General features: G+C 46.2%; 1 non-coding gene across 1 annotated transcript; it reads left to right on the plus strand.

Annotated features, from left to right (window-relative positions):
- The first annotated feature begins 17,845 nt into the window (after positions 1-17,845).
- Positions 17,846-17,912, plus strand: TRNAF-GAA (transfer RNA phenylalanine (anticodon GAA)). The gene has a single exon. It is a non-coding gene; the product is annotated as a tRNA-Phe (tRNA).
- The last annotated feature ends 247 nt before the right edge of the window (positions 17,913-18,159 follow it).

Below are 18,159 nucleotides of genomic sequence, written 5' to 3' on the forward strand. Positions count from 1 at the left end.
TTCCAGTCATCCCAAAGAGAGCTGGCAGGAAATGGAGTGCCCCGGAGCTTCCGGATGGCACACAGAAAAGGGACGGACTGTGGGTACCCAGGGAGCATCTGAAATGCTCTCATGTTCCATCCACAGCTCTCTGGGCACTCTCCGGGTGCCTCACAGCTTTCCAGATGTCCAGGGAGGCGCCTCAGAGGTGCCCCAGTAAAAAGGTACCATTTTAAAAGTGGTGCCTTTTCGAGCCAGCTCCTGGCAAGCCTGGGATGGGACCGGGGTGGGATGGGGATGGCAGGCAGATGTGCGTGTGTGGATGCACTTTTTTGGTCTGCCTGCCTCCAGTCCCCCAGGCGGCTTTAAACACCCATCTGGTATCACCCAGTATGTCTCTATACCTCTTTGCTATGATGAACACTTTCCCTCATGGAATACAGTTACTGGTTTTTCTTTTAGTGTTGTCACTTGCAGTAGATCATTTAAAAACTCAAATTTTTATTTTGACTTGATTAACATTACATGATAAATTGCATTAGATCATTAATCCCATGTTATGTAGACCTCAGATTGTGAGATAGGAAATTCAAAGAGTCATAAAAACATACATATAAAGAGTCCTTGGTTTACCATAACTCTTGCATGTCAAATTCCAAATTTAAAATACTCTGACCCATTAAAAGCGTATAAATAATCATTTGTAACCCTTTAACAAGTCTTAAATTCAGCAATATGGAGAACTTCCTAGTAATTTGATTATCTTACTCTCTCCTGCTACAGTTTTATTTCCATTCCAGTTGGGACAAGATCATGTGACAGAAGCTGTCAATGCAAAAAAAATTGTATTGCAGTATATAAATCCATATTCTATCAATGCTCTGGACAATTCATTCAATCATAGTTTTGGTTTGTGTGGCCATGATGTTTTTTTTTTAAAAAAGAATTTCACTTGAGAAAGTCTTAAAACTAGATTGAACTGTGCATCTGAATGTAAAATAATATGTATTCTATGAAGGCACCTTCGAGCCACCGACTTATGGTGATCCCAGCAAGGAGCTTTTAAGGCAAGTGAGAAATCGAGATTTGCCATTGTCTTCCTCTCTGGAGGCTTCCATGGTGCTGTCTCATCCAAGTACTGACTCTGCTTAGCTTTCAAAATCATGCTATAACATTCTGCAAATTTAAAATAATAGAATAATTAATAATAAATAGGACTTGGAAAGGTATTGACCCGTAAGGATTTGGGGGATAACTCCACATACCCCAATGATAACCCGACCACACCCCTTGCTGCAGCAACTGTTGTTGCCCCCCCCCCCATGGCAGCATGCCCAGCACTGACTGTGAAGCAGGGGCACATTGCGACGATGCCGTGGCCGCTGATTGCAAAGGGGGCTGTGAGGCCCCTCTTCCTAGTGGGCCTAGCAGGCTGTCTCCCCTTAGAGGTGCCCTGACCCTTCCTGGGTGCCATAACTACCCTTATGTGACCGCCCCTTTAAACAAGGCCCCAACGGTTAACCTTGCTTACCAACAAAAGTGTATGTGTGGGAGGGGACAGCCATAGAGCCCAACCGTACACCTCCCTATTTAGAAAAAGGGGTGGGTGGGGAAGAAACCAAGCACTCCCCAAGCTGCCCACCCTGACCAAAGCAGAGGGGGGGAAGGGCCTCCGGCCTAGACCCCATGCCCTGCAGACCCCTTCCTTGCCCTCCTAGCAGCCCCCCAAAAACTGCCCCGCTACCCCGCACTCCACGCAAGTGAACGAGCTGGCCTCAGCTACAGGCCACTGCCTGCCGCTGCCATGTGCGTCGAAGGACCGCGCCACCTATGAGCGTCCCAAGCAGCTCTCTCAGCTGCCCAGGTCTGCTGCTCGCACCGCGCCTTCCCTTCGCTAGTGCCAAAGGCCCGGTCTCACCACCAGGTACCTCCCGAATGCGGCTCTCCTCCTAAGAGCTGCAAAAGAACTGCGTAGTGTTGGGCGGGGCTGGGGCCTTTATAGCCCTGACACCGCACCCAACAGCAGTTTGCCGGGATGGGGGCCAGCCTTCCCTCCTTCTGGGATGGCAACAGCGGCCCCCAGCCTATTGCCGGCGCTGCCAGCCCGGCTGGGAGGGGCCAATTAGCATAAGGATTCATACTGCAGTATTCATACATGCAGTATTCATACTGCAAGAGAAGCCCATGGGAGATGGGTGAGTCAGTTAACAGGATATTCTGTGTAACATTCTGGTATGAACAAAGATCCAGGAGCAGAATAATCAAATCACAGAGCTGATACGGGTCAAATAGGCCGTATAGTCCACCCCCTGCTTAATGCAGGATCAGCCTAAAGATTAATTTAAGATGTGGTGTTAGAGGAGAGTTTTATGGATATTGTGGACCACCAAAGGACAAATAAGTGGGTTCTTTGTTTAAAGAATTTTATTAATAACATATGGTAACATTATCCATTAATAACTTTTTTTTTATCTTCCCCATATGCTATTTTCTAAATCCTCCTCCCCCCGTTACTTGACTCCCATCTATGTTATAAACTTAAAATGTTAACACTTAAAGATACCCTTAAACCATATGAACCATATAAACCTAGATTCATGTTCTTCTTTTTTCTAATAGAACATGAATCTAGGTTTATATGCCATTTATTGAATTGTTTACTATCTTTCACAATCTGAATAGTTTGAAACAAATACATTATTCTCGGCAAAATGTTCATCTTAATTGCAGCTATTCTACCCAACAATGTCAAATTAAATTTATTCCATTTCATCAAGTCTTCATCCATTTTATGCCATAGCTTTTCATAGTTATTTTTAAACAAATCAATATTCTTCATTGTTATCTCCAAGCCCAAATATTTTACTTTGGAAGTAACTTCACATCCCGTTATTTTCCGTTAAGGGTGCTATTTTAACATTTTGCAAGTACTCTTCAATCTTTTCTTTTTTTATTTTCACACTCTTAAATAAGTTGGCATAATACTTAAAAAATTCTCTTTATTCTACTATCTCTCTTCCACCAGTCACAATTTTACTAATAGTTTTACTTTCTTTCTTTTTCTTCAATTGCCAAGCTAAATACTTTCCAGGCTTATTTGCACCCTCAAAAGTTTTCTGTTGCAATTGTTTTGAATTCCATTCAATTTCTTTGTTCAGCAAATGTCTCGTTTGAGTTTGTAATATAGTAATCTCCCTTATAATTTTCCCTGGCCTTTTTCTCAGTTCCCCTTCTTTTTTCTTTATTTCATTTTGAATGTCCAGCATCTGTTTTTCTTTTGCCCTCTTGTCTTTATTATTCAAAGTAATCAATATTCCTCTCATTACTGCTTTATAAGCATCCCATAAAGTCTGAAATTCTATATCTTCTTTATCATTTATTTAGAAGAAAGCTTTAGTTTCATTTTCTAGAGATGTCACTATTTCTTTATTCTGTAGTAAATCTTCATTTAATCTCCATCTTCTTGATTTTTTTTTTTTTTTTTTGCAATTTTGTAAACTATAATATTGGGTTATGATCAGCACTTATCTTTGGTAAAATCTCTACTTTTTTAGTTATGAGGCCCAAATCTTTAGTACCCCATAACATGTCAATTCTGGAATAAGTGTTATGTCTTGCAGGAAAAAAAAGTATAGTCTCTTACTTCTGGGTTGAATTTTCTCCAGATATCTTCCAAATTTTCTTGTTTAACCAGTTCAAAAAAAAAAAGATTTTGGCAGTTTTCCTTCCTTGTTGTTACTTTTTTGTCCAGACCTATCCATTTTGTTCTGTATTGTTCCGTTAAAGTCTCCCATCATCAATATCTGGTCATGTCACTTCATCAAGCTGTCGGGTAATGTCTTTGAAAAAAGCATCTTTTGAACCATTTGGTGCATACAGTCCTAATAACAACGTTTTCTTTGCATTTATCATTATCTCTACCGCCACATATCTTCCATCCTAGTCTTTAAATATCAATTTTGGCTCTAATTGTTGATTAATATAAAAAAACATGCCCCTTTTCTTTTGTTCCACCAATGAAAAAAATTCCAATCCTAATAGTTTATTCCATAAATATTTGTAATCCTTTTGTTATATATGAATTTATTGTAAACAAATTATATTACAATTTTGCTTTTTAATCCAATGAAATGTTGCTTTCCTTTTTTGCAGTGAATGTAGTCCATTTACATTCCAAGATAATAATTTGTAATCCATTATGGTGCAAAGTCTTTATTCTGTTCATAGAAACTACACAGCTCATGTGCATTCGTAATTGTAATCCTTCTTCCATGTAGCTCAAAACTCAAACCTTCAGGTATTATCCATTTGTATCTTGTTCCATTAACACGCAGTTTCTCTGTCAGTTTCTTGTAAGATTTCCTGTCATTTATCACTTGTCTTGGAAACTCTTTCATTATTCTAACTCTACTCTCTCCTACTGTCAAAATCTTTTGAAAACTTTGGTTCAAGATTTTTCCTACCATTTCTTTTGTCATAAATCTTATAACTACATCTCTTGGCAGTTTTTTGTTCTTGGCATATGATGAGTTGAATCTAAACATAAAGTCATACACATTTCTAGTCCCTTCAGGATCTTCCTCCAAGAAGTCAGCAATTATTTTCACAATATATCCCTTTAAGTCAGTTCCTTCCTCCTCAGGTACTCCTCTCCGACGAATTTGGGTTTCCATCAGTTTGCAGTCATGGATTGTCACCTTCTCTTGCAGCTTTAAGGTAGAAGCATGCACTTTAACTTTCTCCTCTAAATCTTGGACTTTTTCCTTAACTACCACCACCTCATTTTTAAAGTCTTCCATTTCCTTTTTAAGGTCTCCAATGTCTTTTTAAAGTTCTTTTTTACAAGCTGTTAACATCTCCTCAACTCCTTTAATTATCCTAGCTTCCATTGCTTCTAGTTGGTCTTATATTTTTTCCAAGGAATGAGCTTTTGTAAGTGTTGCTTTTGATTCTGACATTAAAATAACCCATGAAAATTTACACGTCTCAAAATCAAAATCCAAATATCAGATTCAATAGCTTAATACTTGCCCTTTTAAATGAGCCTAATTTCGCTGTTCTTTGATCTTCCTAGGCTCAAATATTAATTTTAAAAGTTTTATTTTTTTTCAAAATGGCGAACGCAATTTCTCTATAGTAAAAAATCCTAGTGTAGGCCTTCTTCTTGTTTGTTTCTCTTCTCTTATTACTTCCTTCTTTGCTAGGAACAAAATCACGTTTTCAATGGTATGCAAATCTCACGATCTTTGTTAGTCTCTCTTCCCTTATTACTTCCTACTTTGCTAGGCACCAAGTCCCATTCTCAATGATATCCAAATCTCACGATCTTTGATGTACTTCCTGTTTTGCTTGTAGGAAATGCAAAGCTGTGACGATGATACATTCTTCAGTGACCGCAAGTAATCCAAACAATAACTTCTTTTGTTCTTGAGAGCCAGTTTGGTGTAGTGGTTAAGTGTGCGGACTCTTATCTGGGAGAACCGGGTTTGATTCCCCACTCCTCCACTTGAACCTGCTAGCATGGCCTTGGGTCAGCCATAGCTCTGGCAGAGGTTGTCCTTGAAAGGACAGCTGCTGTGAGAGCCCTCTCCAGCCCCACCCACCTCACAGGGTGTCTGTTGTGGGGGAGGAAGGTAAAGGAGATTGTGAGCTGCTCTGAGACTCTTCGGAGTGGAGGGTGGGATATAAATCCAATATCTTCTTCTTCTTCTTCTTCTTCTTCTTCTTCTTCTTCTTCTTCTTCTTCTTCTTCTTCTTCTTCTTCTTTCCTAGTTAGGCCACTGACCATCTTGGGGGATTGAGGGTCCCTGATTGGACTGGCCAACTTCACCGGAGGAACTGTGGAGCCCTGAGGCATGACTGGGTGGCACCAGGGGTGTTGGCCGAGGATTCATGGACCCTGATACATATCCCACCCTACACCCAGGTGTGCGACCGCTGCCCCCAGCGTAGCACACATCGTAGTATAAGCTCGATACCTGCACCTGTCTTCGCACTTTATCTACTCAGCACCTTACTTAGCACTTTATCCAATTTTCAGAAGACCTTGCACTGACTTGCATGACAGCACTTTCCTTATTTAACATCCTACCTCCTTCCACTCACAATCGACTATTTATAACAATGTATAACAATCGACTATAAAGCTCTGGCTACAGACCAAGAACATCTATGAGCACTAGCACTTTAAGAACTGTACTTGAAAGAGTACCACCTAGTTGGCAGCCTGACTTCCACTCTCCACTAAGACAAGTAGTTCATTATATTGGTAACTATGGGGATTGAAATTAATTAGTTAATTAGTTAGCGATTATTAATTGTTTAGCACTGAAGGTCATTTATTTATTTATTAGCAGATCAATTCGAGGGGTGAAATTGGGGGGCTTATTTATTAATGTGCTATCGATGTTTTAAAGTTTGCTAATCGATTGGAGAGAGTTAAGGGTTGGGGGGTTTTAAATTAATTAACTACGGATTAAATTTATAGTGGACCGACAATTTTAGGGAGGAAGTAGAAGAAGTGGAGGGGGGGAGGGAGGCTAAGATTAGGATAAAATAGGTGGGGGGGAAAGAGAAGGCAACTCAGTATTGGTGGAGAATATACGGGCCAGGCGCAGGTGGGATGTCTGACCTGGGGATCCCAGTGCTCATGGGGAGGGGAAGGTATGACCGTGGGAGCAGACAGAATAAAAAGGGAAGGAGGCGGAGACAAAACAGTGCTCGGCCTCCTTCCAGCCTGCGTCCCATCCCGACAGTGACAGGTAGTGGGGCTAAGAGGAGCCCGTCTCCGTCATTGGTGTTATGTAACGCCAGGTCCATAAACAATAAGACCTCAATCCTTAGGGAATTCCTGCTTAAACAGGATATGGACCTGGCTTGCGTGTGCGAGACCTGGGTGCGAGATGGGGAGACAGTGGCTCTCTCCCAGATGGCGCCCCCAATTTACTCGGTCTTTCACCAATCACAGACAAACAGGCGGGGGGAGGGGTGGCGCTACTCATACGGGAGAATTACTCCTTCAGGGCTCTCCCGGCCCCAACGATCGACGGTCTGGAGTGTGCCAGTTTGGCGTGGGATATGGGGGAGAGGATGGCAATCTGGCTGGTGTACTGTCCGCCTAACACACCGGCCAGCGCCTTACCATCCCTGATGGAGGCCGTGGCAAGCTGGGCCTTGGAGTTCCCAAGGCTTATGGTCTTGGGTGATTTCAATGTCCATGTGGATGACGTGGCCTCCAATCAGGCGCAGGACCTAGTGTCTTCCATGGTGACACTGGAACTCTCCCAATTTGTTACCACTCCCACGCATCAGGCCGGGCACATGTTAGACTAGATCTTTGCGTCCGGGATTCTGGTGGACGATATCGCTGTAGAAGCGGTGCCATGGTCAGATCACCTAACCCTCAAGGCTCGTGTGGGTGTGCCGTCCCAACCCTGTATGTGCGGCGAGCCTATTTTGGCTCGCCCGCGGAGTCTGATGGACCCTGAGCGGTTCCAAATGGCTCTGCGGGATCCCTGCCCCCCTAGCAATTCATAAGAACATAAGAGAAGCCATGTTGGATCAGGCCAACGGCCCATCCAGTCCAACACTCTGTGTCACACAGTGGGAAAAAAAATTATATACACACACACACTGTGGCTAATAGCCACTGATGGACCTGTGCTCCATATTTTTATCTAAACCCCTCTTGAAGGTGGCTATACTTGTGGCCGCCACCACCTCCTGTGGCAGTGAATTCCACATGTTAATCACCCTTTGGGTGAAGAAGTACTTCCTTTTATCCATTTTAACCTGTCTGCTCAGCAATTTCATCGAATGCCCACGAGTTTTTGTATTGTGAGAAAGGGAGAAAAGTACTTTTTTCTCTACTTTCTCCATCCCATGCATTATCTTGTAAACCTCTATCATGTCACACCACAGTCGACGTTTCTCCAAGCTAAAGAGCCCCAATCGTTTCAATCTTTCTTCATATATCAACCTTGTATGTTTTTATAAAGTGTTGTTAGCCGCCCTGAGCCTGCCGAGGTGGGGAGGGCGGGATAGAAATAAAATTTATTATTATTATTCATAGGGAAAGTTCTCCAGCCCTTTAATCATTCTAGTTGCCCTTTTCTGGACTTTCTCCAATGCTATAATATCCTTTTTGAGGTGCGGCGACCAGAACTGCACACAGTACTCCAAATGAGACCGCACCATCGATTTATACAGGGGCATTATGATACTGGCTGATTTGTTTTCAGTTCCCTTCCTAATAATTCCCAGCATGGTGTTGGCCTTTTTTATTGCAAATGCACACTGTCTTGACATTTTCAGTGAGTTATCTACCACGACCTCAAGATCTCTCTCTTGGTCAGTCTCTGCCAGTTCACACCCCATCAACTTGTATTTGTAGCTGGGATTCTTGGCCCCAATGTGCATTACTTTGCACTTAGCAAGATTGAACCGCATCTGCCACGTTGACGCCGACTCACCCAGCCTCAACAGATCCCTTTGGAGTTCCTCACAATCCTCTCTGGTTCTCACCACCCTGAACAATTTAGTGTCATCCGCAAACTTGGCCACTTCACTGCTCACTCCCAACTCTAAATCATTTATGAACAAGTTAAAGAGCATGGGACCCAGTACCGAGCCCTGCGGCACCCCACTGCTTACTGTGCTCCACTGCGAAGACTGCCCATTTATACTCACTCTCTGCTTCCTATTACTCAGCCAGTTTTTGATCCACAGGAGGACCTGTCCTTTTACTCCATGACTCTCAAGCTTTCTAAGGAGCCTTTGATGAGGAACTTTATCAAAAGCTTTCTGGAAGTCAAGGTAAACAACATCTATCGGGTCTCCTTTGTCCACATGTTTGTTCACCCCCTCAAAGAAATGTAACAGGTTAGTGAAGCAAGATATTCCCTTGCAGAACCCATGCTGAGTCTTCCTCAATAACCCGTGTTCATCAATGTGCCTACTCATTCTGTCCTTGATAATGGTTTCTACCAACTTTCCTGGTATTGAAGTCAGATTGACTGGCCTGTAATTTCCCGGATCTCCTCTGGAACCCTTTTTAAAGATGGGGGTGACATTTGCTACCTTCCAATCCTCAGAAACGGAGGCAGATTTCAATGAAAGATTACAGATTTTTGTTAGAAGATCCACAAGTTCAAGTTTGAGTTCTTTCAGAACTCTCGGATGTATGCCATCCGGACCCGGTGACTTATTAGTTTTTAATTTGTCTATCAGTTGTAGGACCTCCTCTTTTGTCACCTCAATCTGACTCAGGTCTTTCAACACCCCTTCCAAAATTAGTGGTTCTGGGGCGGGCAAAATGTTCTCGTCTTCCACAGTGAAGACGGAGGCAAAAAATTTGTTCAGCTTCTCAGCCATTTCCCTACCCTCCTTCAGTAATCCTTTTACCCCATGGTCATCCAAGGGCCCCACTGCCTCCCTGGCTGGTTTCCTACTTCTAATATATTTGACGAAATTTTTATTGTTGGTCTTTATGTTTTTTGCAATATGCTCCTCATAGTCCTTTTTTGCCTGCCTGATCACAGTCTTGCATTTGATTTGCCACAGGCTGTGTTCCCTTTTACTAATCTCACTTGGACTGGTTTTCCACCGCTTAAAGGAGTCCTTTTTATCTTTTACAGTTTCCATTACTTTGTTTGTTAACCATTCAGGCCTTTTCTTATGCCTGTTTGTGCCTTTCCTAACTTGTGGTATGTATTTTATCTGAGCTTCTAGGATTATAGTTTTAAATAGTCTCCAAGCTTCCCCAAGGGTTTTGACCGTATGTACCTTTCCTTTCAGTTTCCTCCTCACATGCCTCCTCATCTCACTGTATTTACCCGTTTTAAAGTTAAACGTGGTTGTGGCGGTCTTTTTGGACAACTCCCTATTTATACAAACGGTGAAATCAATAACATTATGGTCACTGCTCCCAAGAGGTGCAATCACTTTTACACCTCTCACCAAGTCTTGGGCATTACTTAGGACCAAATTCCCTTGATGACCTGCCACGACAGGCTATCCAGGGCCATCAACGAGATTGCACCCTGGCGTCCTCTGCATCCCCGTAATAGGCTGGCTCCATGGTACACCTCAGAGCTACGCCAGCTGAAACAGGGACTCAGACAACTAGAGAGGCGGTGGCGGCATACTCATGACGAAGCGACAAGAACATCCTACAGAACGTTTATGAAGTCTTATGAGATGGCAGTCAAAGCTGCAAAGAAAGATTACTTTGCGGCTAGGATTGCATCTGCAAATTCGTGCCCGGCACAATTATTTAAGATAATTGAGAATCTGACTACCCTGCCTCAAGGCAGACCAAACATGAGAGAATTTGAAATAGGCTGTGAGGCTTTTGCAAAATTTTTTTGCAGATAAAATCTCGTCGCTCCGCCAGGACCTTCCCGCCACATTGGATACAGTACAAGAACCCGAGGCTCCGTGCCTATCTTCCGATTTTATCTTGGACCACTTCGACGCACTTAGCTTAGGGGAAGTCGATGTAATTCTCTCTACTGTGTGCCCTACAACTTGTGATCTTGACCCATGCCCTTCCTGGCTAATTAAATCTTGCCAGAGGGAGCTTAGATATCCTGTACGGGATATCATAAATAGATCCCTCTTGGAAGTGCAATTTCCAACATCCTTGAAAGAGGCTATGGTCCGCCCTCTCTTGAAAAAAAGTACAGCAGACCCTGCCGAATTGGTGAATTACCGACCGGTCTCGAACTTACCATTCTTAGGTAAAGTTATTGAGAGGGCAGTGGCGCTACAGTTACAGAGTTTTTTGGATGACACTTCTGCCTTAGACTCCCACCAGTCTGGCTTTCGTCTGGGCCATGGGACAAAGACAGTGCTGGTCGCCTTGGTGGATGACCTCCAGCGGCATCTGGATTGAGGCGGCGTGGCGGTACTGATGCTGTTAGACCTGTCAGCTGCGTTCGACACGGTCGACCATCGGTTACTGGCCCGCCGGCTTGCCGACACAGGGATTAGGGGGTCGGCCTTACAGTGGCTTTCCTCCTTCCTTGATGGACAAGGACAAAGGGTGGCAATTGGGGGAGAGCTGTCCCAGAGGCACCCACTAGTGTGTGGGGTGCCACAAGGTGCAGTCCTCTCTCCGATGTTATTTAACATCTACATGCGCCCCCTTGCCCAGATTGCTCGGAGGTTTGGGCTTGGGTGCCACCAATATGCAGATGACACCCAGCTCTATCTACTAATGGATGGCCGACCTGACTGCGTCCCAGAAAACCTGGACCTAGCATTGCAGGCCATGGCAGGTTGGCTCAGGCTAAGTGGGCTGAAGTTGAATCCAACAAAGACAGAGGTCCTTTGCTTGGGCCGCGGTGCCCCAGGAAAGGAAATCCCCCTTCCGTTTTTTGACGGTGTGCGGCTGAAAGCGGCCCACAGGGTCAAGAGCTTGGGGGTTCTTCTGGAGCCTTCATTATCAATGGAGGCACAGATAGCGGCCACTGCCAAGTCCGCATTCTTTCACCTTCGACGGGCAAAGCAGTTGGCCCCCTTCCTGGAGCGCCGGGACCTAGCAACCTTGTATGCAACCGAGTCCGTTACAAAGTGCTGGTTATCACCTTTAAAGCCCTATATGGCCGAGGACCTGCCTACTTGAGGGACTGTCTCTCCCCATATGAACCCCAGAGAGCGCTGAGGTCAGCTGGAAAGAACCAGCTGAATATCCCTGGGCCAAGAGAGGCCAGATTGAAGACCACCCGGGATCGGGCCTTCTCCATTGCAGCCCCACTGCTGTGGAATCAACTCCCGGAGGAGGTATGGGCCCTGCAATGTTTAGACCAATTCCGCAGGGCCTGTGAGACCTACCTCTTCAAAATAGCCTTCACCTAATACTGAGTCAAGAAAGTCTCTCTGGACATGTTTTGGCCACTGAATTTTATTAAAGACCTAAGTTATAGCACCACAATGTTAATTTTAATGTAAGTTGTTAATGATTTAATGATGATTTTATAATTGTAACTGTAATTACTATGTATGGTTTTATTTATTTTTATATTTGTATGCTGTGAGCCGCCCTGAGCCTGCCCTGGCGGGGAGGGCAGGATACAAATAAAAAGTATTATTATTATTATTATTATTATTATTATTATTATTATTATTATTATTATTATTATTATTATTATTATTATTATTATTATTATTATTTTTAGCAATATCCTTCTTTTAACAAAGTCCAAAATTCAATATTTCTTTTCTTCTTCTTCCTCTCTCTAAATCACTCCTTCCCACCTTCCAAAATTATTTTATTTGCTTTTAAAAAGTTCCGGAGCAAAAGATTGTAATCGGTACCTCTCCGCTGATATCCAGCTTAACATTGATCTTTCCAACTATCAGATGTTCACCAGTCCCAAAAAAGATTAGGATCTTGCCAAGCTTATGCCAATTGAATGGCTCTGAAAGCCTCTAGGTGATGAAAACGCCACTCTTCTCCAGGAGCCCCTCAAAGCCTCAAAAGAGCCCCCAACGGAGCTTTCTATCAGCCAAGGTAAACCCCCTCTGAGTTCTTGTACGTATCTTGGACAAATCTCTAGCCGAGAGATGTAAGTAGATGGCCAGAAAAAGCCTTTTCCTACCCCGAACAGAGGCTTCAGTCTGTCCCCGTTAAAGAGACAGGTCAGCTCGCCATTTCCCTAGTCCCAGAAGTCCAAATAAGTGGGTTCTAGATCAAATAATGCCTGAACTGTCCCTAGAAGCTAAAATGACCAAACTGAGTCTATCATACTTCATTCACATTATGAGAAGACAAGACTCACTGGAAAAGACAATAATTCTAAGAATATGGTCAGTTTGTAAGATCTGAGCAAGGCTTTTAATGATAAGACATTTTGAAGGTCATTACTTCATAAGGTCACTATAACGCAGACGTGACTTGATGATATGTAACACACATAAAAATAACAGCAAACTGTGGCACCAAGTAGGAGGCTTCTATCCAGATCCTTGGTGGCAAAAGAATTCTATCAGGATACCTGGTGGCAAATAGAAAGTTCAATGTCCTCCAGGAGGAAGATCCCAATGGCATTTCAGCTACTGCCCATGAACAAGCATGGGGATGATTTTGTATAGCAGGAGTAAGCCCATATTCTATTCTTATGGATATCCGAAAGCATCCTGTTTGTTCAAAAGAAATTGTTAAAACATACCTTTTTAAAAAAGTAATATTAGGAAAGTTGGCCCCCTCCCAGCCGGACTGGCATTGCCAGTTACAGGCTGGGGGCCGTGTTTGCCCTCTCAGAAGGAGGGAAGGCTGGCATTGTCATCCCTGGCCATCCAGGGATTGAAGAGTGGGGCGTGGCGTCGGGGCTATAAAGCTCCGCCCCCGCCCTGGGACGTGCAGTTCTTTTGCTGCTCTCGGCGAGGAGAGCCGCATTTTGTCTGGGTGTGGGCCAAGCCAGGGAGCATGTGCGACAAGCAGGCGCGGTGCGAGCGGGGTTGAGCCGGCTTCAGCGTGGGTGGCAGCAGGCGCTGTGCGAGGGGCGGACGTTGGGAGCAACAGCTGTTGGGGGTCGTCCAGTGCAGTGTTGGGAGAATATCACAAGCAGCGGTAGCTGGGAGTGGCATGCTCCAGTTGGCTTAGGTACAGCCCTGGGAAACCAGGCTAAACATAGAGGGTTGTGAGGGCCTATGGTAGTGGGCATTAGGGAGGGGATTTAGGCCTGAGGACCCCCCTCCCCTTTTTTATAGGGTGGTGGTCAAGGATGTGCTGGGTTCTTCTCACCCTCCTCCTCCTACCCCCTCATCTTTTGTTTTCTTATAGTGTGGGGTAAGGTAGGTGCAGTGGGTCACCCCCCCTTTTTTGTTGCTGTGGCCCTGTTAGGGAGGATCTAGTGGAAGTGGGGTGCTAGATTACCTCTGGGAGGGCCATTTTTTCAGAGGGCAGAGCATAGTTGGGGTCATGGTGCCCAAGAAGGGTCAGGGCCCTTCCAAAGGGAAGCAGTCTGCAAGGAAGCATGCTCAGCAACATAGTACCCCTGGGGCCTTGGGTGAGAAGGCCCAGCTTAAGCAGGCCATTATTGGTCAACTGGATGCTCTGAACAGCAGAGGGGTGCTGCTGGGGCTCCCACATGGGAGGGGCGTCACCGGGCATCTCATCGGTCATCCAGGTTAACTTTCAAAAAAAAGGTTCTGTCTCACCTTTCTGCTTTGCAGGGCGGGGCTGTTGGGGAGGACATGCGGCAGGAACCGGACCAGGAGGACGATGCGGATATGGGAGAGGTACTCGGTTGGGGGCTCATGACCCATGGAACAGTGGGGGAAGTAGTGCAGCCAGCCCCGGCTGTGGCAGTGGCTGTCAGCCCCTTGGGGGTAGCGGGTAAGTCCCCATTGCAACCCCAGTTGCCAACCTGTCCTTGGGGTCACGTCCAGTTGAGTGCACCCCATAGTGCAGCAGGTCCAGCAGTGTCACCACCAGGGCAGTCGGGGCCTTTTGGGCAACAGGTGCAGGCTGGTCCCTCTTGGGCTTGGGGTACGCCTTATGCATCACCCCAATACCAGAGTTTTGCTGGGTCTGTTACATAGCCCCCTTCATAAGCAGCAGCCACGACATTGTCACAAGGTGCCACCACTTCTCCGGCAATGCCAGGTGTGCTGCCATGGGGGGGGGGACAACAGCAGCTGTCGCAGCAAGGAGCGTGGCCTGGTTTTCAGTGGGGTATGTGGCATCCTTCTCCTAATCTTTATGGGTCCATTTCCTTCCATGTCCTTCCATACGACGACACTGCTTTGCCCTTGGGGGATCACCTGGCAGTAGCAACCCGGGATAAGATTTTGAGGGGTGAATACGTGGATGTGTTCAGCCTCCTCTTTAGAGAACTTGAAAAGAAAGACAAGGAGGATCTAGACGATAAGGAGAAAGAGAAGCTGAAACGGAGAAAGGTGGATAGGACCTGGTCCAACTGGCTGCCAGGTTTCTTGATCTATGTGCGGGTAATAGCAAGGGTGCAGCCTTTCTGGGCTGTGGCGCTGTTTCAATATTGTGACATAGTGCACCACGCATATACGGATTTCGTTGGTGTGGCGTGGTTGCAATATGATGAAGCCTTTAGGATGAGGGCCACAGTCAACCCAGAGCTCCCTTGGGATCAAATTAATCAACAGCTCTGGCTCCAGCTGATGTCCCCGGTGAAGCCCAATATGGGAGACAGGGCCGATAGCGGGCACCTGGTACTTAAACAACAGAGCAGCGCAGGTGCCTGCAGAGCAGCGGGCTAGTCAGTTCAACCCCGGCTGCTCTGCTGGGAATTTACATCTAAGGGTGTGTGTTCCAGAAAGGCCTGCAAATTCAAACACAAGTGCCCGCTGTGCAAGGGATCTCATGCCTTCTCAGCCTGCAGTAAATTAAAAACAAAGGCTGGCCCCAAACGACCCTAACCTTCATTCAGTTGTAGGGATGGAGCACGCGGTCAGGGCAAAAATAGCCAAGGAGTGTACGAAGGGGAGGGTCCTTGACCCCTTTGAGACCCCTCCAGTACCCACGTTAGGGGTGGAGCCTAAAAAAGCACCAGGGGAATACTGTCTGATACATCATTTGCCTTACCCTAGGGGCAGATCAGTGAACGATTCCATTCCGGAAGTTCTCTGTTCAGTCAGGTACACCTCTTTTGACCAAGTGGTCACAGTGGTTCAGGGTTGCGGTGTTGGAACTGAAATGGCAAAATGCGACATTAAGTCAGCGTTTCGCCTTCTGCCAGTACACCCAGAGGATTTTGATTTGCTGGGCTTCGCCTTTGAGGGGAAGTATTATATGGATAGGGCCCTTCCCATGGGATGCTCAGTGTCCTGTGCTGCTTTTGAGCGGTTTAGTTCCTTTGTGGAATGGGCGCTTCGGGCCAGGTCGGGGTTGAGTGACACTGTTCACTACCTGGATGACTACCTTTTCATGGGCCCTGCCAGGTCTGGACAATGTGCCAGGTTATTACGGTCATTTGAGGACCTGGCTCGGGAGCTTGGGGTGCCATTGGCCCATGAAAAGACAGACGACCCCAGTTCAGTGCTTACTTTTTTAGGCATTGAGCTGGATACCATGCAGCAAGCTTCACGGCTGCCTGTGGATAAAGTGACGGGTCTCAGGGTTAGATTAGCTTATCTTAAAAGGCAGCGCAAGGTGTCACTGCTGGAGCTTCAGCAGTTGGTGGGGCATCTCAACTTTGCATGCAAAGTTGTAACTCTTGGGAGGGCCTTCTTGAGGCGCCTATTTGACGCCATTGGGCCCCTGAGGCTCCCTCACCACAGAGTACGAATGACCACAGGCATGTGGATGGATCTAGAGGTATGGGAGGAATTTTTGGATTCCTTCAATGGAATTTCATTTTGGCGCGATGACTTGAAGGTAGAAGCAGAGCTCCAGTTATCTTCAGATGCGGCGGGGGCCACCAGTTTTGGTTTATATTTTAGGGGGCATTGGTGCAGCGTGGTTGGACAGTGGATTATGTCGGGACCTCACCATTTTGGAGTTTTTTCCCATTGTAGTAGCCGTTTGGCTTTGGGGGGAACAGTTGGCCAATCATACAGTCCACTTCTGGTGTGATAACATGGCGGTTGTACATGTTGTCAACTCATTGTCATCAAAATCAGTGGTGGTGATGAACTTGGTGCGGTCATTTACATTGCATTGCCTCTGGTTGAACATCCTATTTCTTGCGCGTCACGTCCCGGGAGTTTGCAATGGGGTGGCGGACGCTCTATCTCGCCAACAGATGGGAGCGTTTTCACCAGCTTGCTCCGGAAGCGGACCTGCGACCAGCACGAATGCCACTGGAACTTTGGCAGCTTGGGAGGAGGAAGCCAGTAGAGCAATGCAACTAGCTTTGGCACCTAGTACCCGAAAAGCCTATGAAAGGGCAGATTTACAGTTCCGGGTTTTTAGGAACATGGCTGGACTTCCAAACAGCTGGCCGGTCCCTGTGGCACACATTATACAATTCTGCATCCACCAGAAGGATAGAGGGTTAGGACTTAAGTCTATCAAGTGTCAATTGGCTGCGCTGGCCTTTGTTAGTAAAGCGCAGGGCCTTTCTGAGGGCACTGGCGATTTCAGAGTTAGGAAGATGCTGGAGGGCTGGGTAAGAGAACGGGGGCTGAGGGCGGATGCCCGTCAACCAATATCCCCTTCTGTGCTGAAAGTGCTTTACAGGATCTGGCCTGAGGTATGTTCCTTTACCTTTGAGGCCTCTCTTTTTCACGCAGCCTCTTTGGTCACCTTTTTTGGTGCACTTTGGATCAGTGAGTTGGTGGTGCAGTTGAAGACAGATAATTCTGACTGGACGCTGCGCGCCAGTGACGTTAAATTTGTTGGGGGGCAGGTTAGGCTGACAATAAGGCAGTCAAAAACGAACCAGCATCAGAAGGGCTCAGTCATTGTGATCGGCCAATGTGCATCAGCTGAGCTGTGCCCAGTCAAGGCCCCGGAGCAGTATATATCGCTCAGGGGTGAGGGCAATGGCCCCTTGTTAGGGAGGCCCCCCCCTTACAAAATATCTTTTTTGGGGGGTGACAGGTAAGGCGCTGGCAGAGCTGGGATTAGGGGGTGTCAAATTTGGAACACATTTGTTTCAAATTGGAGCCACGTCCACAGCGGCAGTAATGGGTTACATCCCTCCTGCTATACAGCGAATGGGCCAGTGGCGGTCAACAGCTTATAGGTCATACGTGTGCCTGTTGGTCTTTCAATGAGTGCGTGGGGGGCATATTAGCAGTTTGGTTGCCTGCTGGCATGTTTTTTTCTGGGTTGTGACCTTTTTTCTGTTTTTCAGGTGCTGTGGCTCATAGTGAGAGCCGTCGAATCCTCATCTGCAGGCACAGTATGGTGTTCTGGGCAGCCCACCAGGCCAGGAGGGACGGTGGCTCAGTGGTAGAGCATCTGCTTGAAAAGCAGAAGGTCCCAGGTTCAATCCCTGGCATCTCCAAAAAAGGGTCCAGGCAAATAGGTGTGAAAAACCTCAGCTTGAGACCCTGGAGAGCCGCTGCCAGTCTGAGAAGACAATACTGACTTTGATGGACCAAGGGTCTGATTCAGTATAAGGCAGCTTCATATGTTCAGGAGATCGCCAATTGGCACACAGCTGGATCTCAGCGAGTGGGCGGCAGTTGAATGGCTTGGTCGCCGCAGCCTGCGTTGGCTGGGTATCATGCGCTGTTGTTCCATGGGAGGGG

Source organism: Heteronotia binoei, chromosome 8 (genome assembly GCF_032191835.1).
Source record: "Heteronotia binoei isolate CCM8104 ecotype False Entrance Well chromosome 8, APGP_CSIRO_Hbin_v1, whole genome shotgun sequence".
Lineage (NCBI taxonomy): Eukaryota > Metazoa > Chordata > Lepidosauria > Squamata > Gekkonidae > Heteronotia > Heteronotia binoei.